The sequence below is a fragment of the Enhydra lutris genome, unplaced genomic scaffold (assembly GCF_002288905.1).
Source record: "Enhydra lutris kenyoni isolate GAN:26980312 unplaced genomic scaffold, ASM228890v2 scaffoldscaffold34, whole genome shotgun sequence".
Taxonomy (NCBI): Eukaryota; Metazoa; Chordata; class Mammalia; order Carnivora; family Mustelidae; genus Enhydra; species Enhydra lutris.
The window spans coordinates 23,113,803-23,123,816 of NW_019154118.1; positions in this window are offsets into that span (position 1 = coordinate 23,113,803).

Here is a 10,014-nt window from a genome sequence, read left to right on the forward strand (position 1 = left end):
TTTCATTTACTTCTTTGAGGTTTTTATCATGTTTTATTTGAAGCATAGTTCTCATTCTCCTTACTTTGCTTGACTTTTCTGTGTTTGTTCCTGTGAAATATGTGGAACAGCTATTACTGCTAAACTTGTAGGAATGATTTGTGTGTGGGTGTCCCATTTGGAGATTTTGTGTGTTTGGTGATATTGACTGGCTGGCTGGAGCTGTGGCTGGCATCAGATGGGGGTCCCGGGGCACTCTGTGCTAGGGTCTGCATGGTGTGATGGCCAGAGATGACCTGGAAGTGGGCTGGGGTGGTCTCTGGGCTCTCCACACAGAGAGTTCCTGGTTGGACAGCAGAAGCCAGTTGGAGCATGTTTGGGGCAGTCCCATGACTCTGTGTGTAGCATGTCCTGGCAGGAAATCTGAAGCCTGAGCAGGTGTAACCTGGGTAGCCCCAGGACTATCTCCCAGAGGCACCCCTTAAGGATACATGAAGCTAAAGCAGGTGCAGGCCAGGGAGGTCCTGGCGCCCTCTGTGCTGAGGATGCCCTGGGTATCCTGAGGTACTCTGTGCAGGAGAACCCTTGTGGGGTGGCTGGACTTGATGCGGTACAGGCTGGGGTGTCATGGCATGCTATGTAAAGGGGGTGCCCTGGCAATGTGAGGCAGGCAAGGTAGGTGTGGGTGAGGGGATCCTGGTACAGTCCTGGCCAGACTGCTGAAACTGAAGTGGGTGCATGCTTGGGGGGTTCTGGAATGCTCTGTGAGTCCTCTGGAGCTGAGCTAGTGTGGGCCTGGGTGTTCCTGGTGGCTTTGTGCCAGTGTCACTTGGGTGAGATGGTGGGAGCTGTAGTCCAGGGATGTCCCACTGTGGATCACTCTGGGGCTGGCTTAGTGGGATGGCTAGAGCTGGTATGCCTCGAGGCCTGGGTCTCACTGAGCTGGGCGGTCAGCTGTGGTGCCCAGACCCTGCTCCAGCTCATGCTGTCGAGGTGAAGGGGTAATGTAAACAGTGGTGCTTGCCAGTGCCTCTGAACCTCAGAAGGCTCAAGAGTTCTAGAGCTGGATTCTTTCTATTCTATTTTTTTTTTAACTTCATCTTTTTCCTGTGCCTCAGGGGATCTGGGGTCAGGGATAGGGCTTGCTGGTGTGGTGGGGTGGCAGGGTGCCGGGACCCATTCCCATCTGCACTATCAAAGGGGAGGGGGACATACACAGTCGTGTTCACTGGGGCTTGGGGTCTGTCTTGGGGAGTCTGGGGCTGGTGGGGGTGGCAGGCAGAGGGGCACGCTAGAACCCTGCTCCTGTCTGTGCCATTGGCGTGCAGGGGGATGCCAGCTGTTGTACTCACGAGCACCTTGACCCTGGAGAGCGGTGGAGCTGGCAGTTTAGCAGATGCTCTAGGGCTGGTTGCTTTATATTCTGGTTGTCCTTTTCAACTGCAACTTTTTTGGTAGTGCCCCAGGACAGACAGATCAGCTCTGGGTCCTGAGTCCTGCCCCTTCCCGCTGCATTGGCGACACCGGGTGGGCTATGTCTCTCCCACTGTTCTCTCTGTGTCCCCTTGTCCTTGGGCGAGCAGAAGCTGTCCTGTCAGCCGTCCGTTCTTGTTCAGGAGGAACTGCCTATGTGCAGATGTAGATTCGGGGTGACTTGTGAAGGTATGGTGAGTCCACAAGGAGGGAAATTCATGGTCTTCTGAGTTGCCTTCTTGGACCCTGCAACTTTGCAACAACTACTTCAGGGCTGGTGGTCAGGAAGGCTTCACTAAGAAGGGGACACTTGAGGACAGACTGCAGAAGTGCGGGTGGGAAACGTGCAGGGATGTGGGGACAAGCGCAGGGTGGCGAGGGCAGCCGGCAGAAATGCCCCGGGGGCGCATGGATGGCAGATTGGGAAGCTGCCAGGAGGCTGGGAAGGGGCCGGGTTTCCCTGGAGTGGCGTCCAAGAGACCCTGCTTCCCGGGGTGACGGTGCTGCTGTCGACTGCCCATGGAGCAGCGGGGGAGCCAGGTGACCGTGTGGGGTGGGACCTGTCCTGAGAGAGGCGACGGAAGACATCTCCACGGGGATGCTCCCAGCATGGGAAGACTCAGCTCTGCGCCTGGGGTGGGGAAGGCTCCACAGGCGACTGTGGGGAGGACCCAGACCAGCCTGGGGTGGGAGTGGATCCGGACACCCTGGGCCATGGCCAGCGCTCACCTTGCTGAGCACTGATGGGCCGCCCAATCTAGACATCTGGCCTGACGTTTTGCGACCAGATGGCTCTCACCCAGAGCAGTGGGGTGAGGCCTGAAGGATGAGTCTGCAAAACCCACCCCGGGGTTCCCAGTGCAAGAGTGACCGACCTTATTCATAGCGGTGAGAATATTCTGGTTGCTATGCGCAGGGGGTGGGGGAGAGAAGAATTGGAAGAAGGGGTTCACATTCTAGAAGTTCTTTAGAGACTTGGGCAGGCCAGATATTGACATTGGGCAGGCTGCCCTGGACCTGCACAGTGCTCAGGACAGTGGCCTTAAGTGGCACTCTTGGTGACCAACATAGGGCTTTACATGGCCTGGATGGGCATGTGGCCAAACCCTCATCCACCACCACCCAAATTAAAAGTCTGACTTGAGTCGACTTCAGAGGTGAGTCCCTGCACGGGCTTCTGTTCACACACTGAGTTCATCTTGTTGAACCTCTCAAGGGAGGGGCAACCGTAGCAGGACCCCGTTGACGACCGTCTTCTAGATTTGTCTTCCTCAAAATTGTGATCCACCATTTGCTTTCTGTTTACAAACCTCCAGTATTTTTACTGGCCCCAATATTACTTGTTTGCAGTGACTTCACACCCCAATTCTTTTTTTTTTTTTTTTCACAGCATCAGGTATTTTATTTATTTATTAATTAACACATAATGCATTGTCTGTTTCAGGGATACAGGTCTGGGATTCATCAGTCTTACACCATTCACAGCAGTCACCATAACCTCCCCAATGTCTCTTCCTCAGCCACCTTCTCCCTCCCCCTCACCCCCCCAGCAATACTCAGTTTGTTTCCTGAGATTAAGAGTCTCTTATGGTTTTTCTCCCTCCCTGGTCCCATCTTGTTTCATTTTATCCCTCCCTACCCTCCACGACTCTGTCCTGCCTCTCAAATTCCTCGTATCAGGGAGATCATATGATAACTGTCTCTCTGGTTGACTTATTTCGCTCAGCATAATACCCTCTAGTTCCATCCATGTCATGGCAAAGGACAGGATTTTGGGGGTTTTTTGATGGCTGCATAGTACTTCATTGTATGTATATACATCACATCTTCTTTATCCATTCATCTGTTGTTGGGCATCTAGGCTCTTTCCATAGTTAGGCTATTGTGGACATTGCTGCTATAAACATTGCACATGACTCTTTAAATCACTATATTTGTGGGGTTTTTTAACGATTTTATTTATTTGACAGACAATGAAAGCAGGAACACAAGTAGGGGGAGTGGGAGAGGGAAAGCAGGTTTCCTGCTGAGCAGGGAGCCCGATGTGGGGCTTGATCCCAGGACCCTGGGATCATGACCTGAGCCGAAGGCAGATGCTTAACAACTGAGCCACCCCGGTGCCCCTACATTTGTATTTTTAGGGTAAATACCCAGTAGTGCTATTGCTGGGTCATAGGGTAGCTGTATTTTCAACTTTCTGAGGAACCTCCATGCTGTTTTCCAGAGTGGTTGCACCAGCTTGCATTCCCACCAACAGTGGTGGAGGGTTCCCCTCTCTCCGCATCCTCGCCAGCATCTGTCATTTCCTGACTTGTTAATTTTAGCCATTCTGACTGGTGTGAGGTGGTATCTCATTGTGGTTTTGATTTGTATTTCCCTGATGCCGAGTGATGTTGAGCACCTTTCCATGTGTCTGTTGGCCATCTGGATGTCCTCTTTGCAGAAGTGTCTGTTCATGTCTTCTGCCCATTTCTTGATTAGATTATTTGTTCTTTGGGTGTTGGGTTTGATAAGTTCTTTCTAGATTTTGGATACTAGCCCTTTATCTGATATGTCCTTTGTGAATATCTTCTCCCATTCTGTCAGTTGTCTTTTGGTTTTGTTGACTGTTTCCTTTGCTGTGCAGAAGCTTTTGATCTTGATGAAGTCCCGATAGTTCATTTTTGCCCTTGCTTCCTTTGCTTTTGGCGATGTTCCTAGGAAGAAGTTGCTGGGGCTGAGGTAAAAATGGTTGCTGCCTGTGTTCTCCTCAAGGATTTTGATGGATTCCTGTCTCATATTTCAGCCATTTTGAGTCTATTTTTGTGTGTGGCGTAAGGAAATGGTCCAGTTTCATTCTTCTGCATGTGGCTGTCCAATTTTTCCAGCACCATTTGTTGAAGAGACTGTCTTTTCTCCATTGGACATTCTTTCCTGCTTTGTTGAAGATGAATTGACCATAGAGTTGAGGGTCCATTTCTGGGCTCTCTATTCTGTTCCATTGATCTGTGTATCTGTTTTTGTGCCAGTGCCATCCTGTCATATAGCACTCTAATTCTTGAGGCAGGCGTGACAAAATGGAAGGGTGGTGAGGGCTTCAGTCCAGAGCTGCTCACACAGGGGTGTCTGCCGTCTGGCCTCTGTGTATCTTCTAGCTTGCTCCCCATGAGCTCAGTAACTCAGCCAGTCCAGATGCGCCTGGGTGGCTCAGTTGGTTAAGCATCCCACTCTTGACCTCAGCTCAGGTCTTGATCTTAGTGTCCGTGAGTTCAAGCCCTGCATTGGGCTCCATACCCAGTGGGGCATTTTAAAACAAATTTTAAAACATTTTAAAACAAAACAAAACAATTCAGCCACTCGAAACCCTCTGTCCTTGAAAGGTGCTCTGAAACACCCCTGCCCTCTGTGCATGTTTCTTCTGACTAGTATGTTCTCTGGCTCCCTAAAGCCATCGCCTGATTGCCTGAAGCAGCATCCCTGGTCGTAAGCCTCCTGGACTGCTTCCCTTGTTCCCTTTTCCCTGGACTATGATCTTTCCTGGGCAGAAGCCAAGAGACATAATAGCTAACTTGTAACCCTGAACGTGAAGTAGGTGGTGGTAGTCGTCCGTTCTCTCCAGGTATTTTCGTATTTGAGCACCTGCCTCAACAAGAGCTAACTTAGCAACTGACGAATGAATGAATGAGTCAGTCATAGGGCAAAACTGAACCCAACACAGCCGCTGTTCTTGAGGCACACTGACTTGGCCCAAGGGAGAAAGGCCGTGGGTCAACCAGCCAACTTCTCGAAATCCTACAGCCCAACCCCACAGAGGCCTCCCCTCTGTTAGAAAGGCCGGGGAAAGCTGTAGGGACGGGTGGGGTTTTATGTGGAGCCGGGCATTCTGTGTAGGCTGGTAAAGAAGGGATACCTGTAGGTGCCACCTGGAGGGCTCGGGGCCTTCCTGCTGCTGGTTGGGAAGGGTGGGGGGTCTCGAGTCTGCGATGGCTGTGCGGTGGGACAGTGCATCTGTTGGTCACTGGGACTGGGAGGGCTGTGACGATGGTGATAAGGCGTCCTGCCTTCATCATCCAGGCAGTGTCTGTGGTGGGGAGGAGCTGGAGGTGGAGGTCAAGGGCTTCCAGGAAGCGCATCAGGAGAAGCGTAACTCCAGGGAGGCCCACGTTTTGCTGTGAGCTGCCATTATCTGCTTTACTACCGGAGAGAGCCAGTGTCTCTCAGAACGCGCTCTTTTCCTCTGGGAGCACCGCCTGCCTCAGAAACGCAGTGTCCCCGAGGGTCGTGTGGGCAGAGCTTAGTGGGTGGTGCTGTGCTATGACCCAAGGCTGAGTCCGGTGGGGGGGTTGCCTCCCCCCCCCAGGTTAGCAGAGAAGGGTTGGAAGGCACCCTGGTGGCAGTGCCGCCTGTCGATCGGGACAAACAGCGCCCCACGAGATGGCCAGTCAGGGACACCCGCCCCCGGCTCCCTGAGGGCCAAGGACGCGAGCTGGGACGCTGCTGCCTGGCTTCGGCCGGGATGCCCAGCGCCTGGCTGCTCCGTCCTTGGTGCGCGTCGAGCTTTGCACCATGACTGGAGCTTGTGGCTGGATTCCCCTGTTCCCTGCATCACCCTCTTAGCCACGGGGCATTTTCTGCTTCCATCTGGAAGGTGGCCTCGGAAGTCTGTATATTAAATTCATCTTGAAGGGATCAGGATCTTCCTAGGCCAGTTGCCAGGATCCTCTTTCCCTACCCCATGGCCACCGCCACCTGGTGAGCTCAGTGTCACCCGGCAGCCTCTGGAGGGGTGGGGTTGTGGGGGTAGAGAAGCAGCAGAGTGGAGAATCCTGATCTTTCTGGACAACTGGGAGCCAGGGGGAGCTGGGGAGGGCGGCCTGTGAAGGCAGGGATGGAGGCACTGATGTTTTTAGGAACCTGGGACTGGTGGAGCCTCGCTGTGCTGCCCCTAGGCCAGGGGCGGCCTCCGGTCCCACTTGGGTCCCACCCACGGCTGTGGGCCCCGCCCATGGCTGTACGCCTCCCTGAGTGCACAGAGGCCATGAAGTTGAGCTTGAGCTAGAAGAACATGCATGCGCTCTGCATCTCCCTTGATGGATTCAGAATTCCCGGCCTCCCAAGGCGCCTTGCATCCATGCCTTGCCGCGTGCTTGGTGCTCGCCGTGTTCATCGGGTGTCCTACGCAGCAACCCTGCAGGTCTCCTCCCGGGCTGGACTGAAGAGATCTTCGGGCGGTTACGATTGTGTTTGCCATCTCCGTTGAGTCTTCCCATGTGCACACTCGAGCGTTGCCCGAATGAATGATAATTACAGGTTTGGAAAGTGGAGTGGGGAGAGAGGAGTCATGAAGCTTGGGGGTGGAGAAGCCCGTGTCCTGGCGCCCAGTGTGGGGTGCTGGCGGGGCTCACGGTGCCAGGGGGTGGCCCACCTGGGACGCTGGCCCACAGAGGCTTCTGAGCAAGAGCGAGAAGGGCCGGGCATTGGGTGGGTGAAAAGTGCATTTCAGTCTCGTACTTCCTGCGTTTGGAGAATTCTGCCCCTCCCTGAGCTCTCCCGGGGAACCGAAGGGAATCTGCTGGGCCACCTAATTAAACCTGTCTGGCTCTACTCTCATGCTGGATTTGTGCAAAAAGGCCTGGGAACTGCCAGTGGCAGCCCCTTCATGTGAAAGGTGTCGTGTTTGCGGTGGGCATTGTGAGCGCCCTCATGCTAAAGGGGGCTTCTCGAAGGATGCCTAAGAAGGGCTCTGGCGTGATTGGAAACATTAGAAAAGAATGCACTGCCTTCTACCATTTACGGGCTTCGCATTTGCAGAACCAGGACTAGGTCAACTCTCACATGCACGGCGAGTGCAGAGGGTCTGACTTGGTCCTAACAGGCCGCAGATGAGGTGGCGGTTCTCTCTGGTCACTAATCTGCCCGTCTCTGCACACAGGGGGTGGACGCCAGTGCCAGTTCTGAGAGCTGCACAGAGAGGAATGCAGTTTTTAAAAAGTTGCTTTAAAAAAATCTTAAGGCCAAGTAGTGCCTGGGTGGCTCAGTTAAGCATCTGATTCTCCATTTCAGCTCAGGTCATGATCTCAGGGTCATGGGATTGAGCCCTACCTTGGGCTCCGTGCTGGTGTGGGGCCTGCTTAAGGTTCTCTCCCTCACCCTCTGCCTCTCCCTCTGCCTGCTTGCTTTCTCTAAAACAAATTTTTAAAACAACATCTGCGGCTGAGGCACAAATGTTCATAGGTGTTGAACTGGTGAGAGACCCTGTGATAGGTATTTTGTTGTAAATAAACTCAACCTTTGAGTTGCCGTCTCAACTCTCCCTTTCCCCAGCATGACTTGATTCATCAGGATGTGAATCCTCGCTCTGTAGACGGAGGAACTACACGGGGGAGGATTAAGCGACGGGCACTAGCCCATGGGGCTGCCTCCTTGGACGCCTCCCTGGAGCCTTTCCCGCCCCTCCGGCCTCACACAGACTTGGAACACGCTGCCGTCTCTGCCGGCTACAGCGGGGCACCACAGTTAGATCTGGTGCCGGCGAGGAGAGGAATCCCCTCACTCTGGATCCCAGGTAAAGAGCTTACGGGGAAGAGGGAGGGGGAAAGAAAACACCTGACAAATGGTGATTGTAGTAGAAAAACCAAAACCAAAACAAAAAAAACCAAGAAGCAAAATGAAAAACTGAAAAACAACGGAGGAAAAAAATCCTGATCTGGAAATAGAAGTTTCTTAGACATAGACCTAGAACATGAATATGCTAGATCCTGAAGATCAGGAGACCACTTTGGATTTGTGACTACAGATGACAGACTATTTTCAATTCCCAGTGGGTATCAAATAAGAGAAGTGACGCTACTTAGAGTAGGCATTAGTGGGGTCCTAAGCTTGATTCATGCCAGGGAAGGAGCCGCAAACAAGACACATACAACAGAGACCTCCTCAGGTCACAAGATGATGCAGAAGGCCCTAAGAAGCTTATGTTAATGACTGGTGGGAAATTATTAGAATAGTGAGGAATGATTAGATATCTTTGGCCTTTAATTCCAACTTTCCCATGAGTTAATGATGGCTCTGACCCATTGGTAGTGAACATCCTGTGTTCCTAACCACGGCCTCTATGCAAACGGCGGGACTAGAGAAAGGGGTTCCTGATTACTTAGAATCTGTGCTGCTGTAGGAGGTCAGTGTTGTCAGGACACAAAAACAAACCACCATTAAAAAAAAAAGACATTTTTAATTTTTTTTTTTTTTCTCAGTGGCAAATTCACATCGCTGTTCTGATACGGATTTCCAGTAAGTCTAAAATACTGCTTTTTGGAGTTGTAAAAATTCCATGACAGAGAGACAGAGAACAAACAGAGGATAAATAGAATTGCATCGGTTTGTTGGATGGTTGTTCTAAACATTCTTTACCTTATTTTCCTATAAGAAAAGTTGGAGGGACCGAATTGGAAATTCCATCAGCATAGGATTAGGGTTGGGGGCGGGGAAGGGGGGAGACAATCTAACAGGAAACAATGAAATCAGTCATCTGGTTTGCTAGCAGCAATGGGTTTATGTCTCTGAGGACGTCTGTGTGTTTGTGGGTATTTTGTGTTAGATAGGAAACATATAATTTCAAAAAACAGAAGATCTAAAACATACACTGTATAAAAACAAGCCATTGCTTTTCAGTGTTTTTTTTTTTTTTTTCCTTCCCTTGAGACATGATGCTTTAAGTAAGAGAGGGATTGAAAGCTTTAATGGACAACAGTTATTCATCTGAAATATCTATTACAGACAGTTGGCCAACTTGGTACATGTTTTAAAAGTGAAGTTTTACAAATTTTATCAAACTGAATTAAAAGATGGACAGACTTTTCAAAAAAAATTTAACTGCCAAAAACCATTTGTTTTTAAATCTTCAGACTAGGGACCATCGGGAAAAAGCTACTCCTAATACATAACAGTGTTACTGTGACAAAATAAAGAGCAGGTTAACAGACGGCATTTAAAGAAAAAAATAACCATTTTGAACCGTAAACACTTAAAAAGCTAGCGTTGTATTCCAATTTTAAAAGAAAGTATAACTGAAGTGGATGGTAACATTCAAAACTATTTAATGATCTTATGGAAATGTTATAATGTTAACACAATTTATAAAGCACTGAGAATGAACACGCTCAGCAGTGTGTAGTTTCAATGAGTTTAAAATCACACATGATCATGTCAACAATATCGTTCACCAAGGACAGTCCTAAGGTGTCTAAAAAGATCTATACTAAAGGTCTGGACAGAGAAAGCAGGGATATGCTTGGTTTCTTAAGAGTCACAATACACATTGTGCACAAAATGCACATTTTAGCAACAATTACACTAGTCACAATTTTTAATCTTACAGGATAAAGGTATAGTATGTGAAATTACAATATATTTTTCTTTAAAACCATTTTTAAAGAAGGGCACATCTGTCATTTTTCAGAAGTCAAAAAACCAGCAGAAAGACATAACTGACAAACACAGTCTTTAAAATATTTTGTGGCTAATTACATGCTAATTGTCAAAGTACAACAGAATTTTTGGTCCGTGAGGCCCTTAAAAAATGAAATG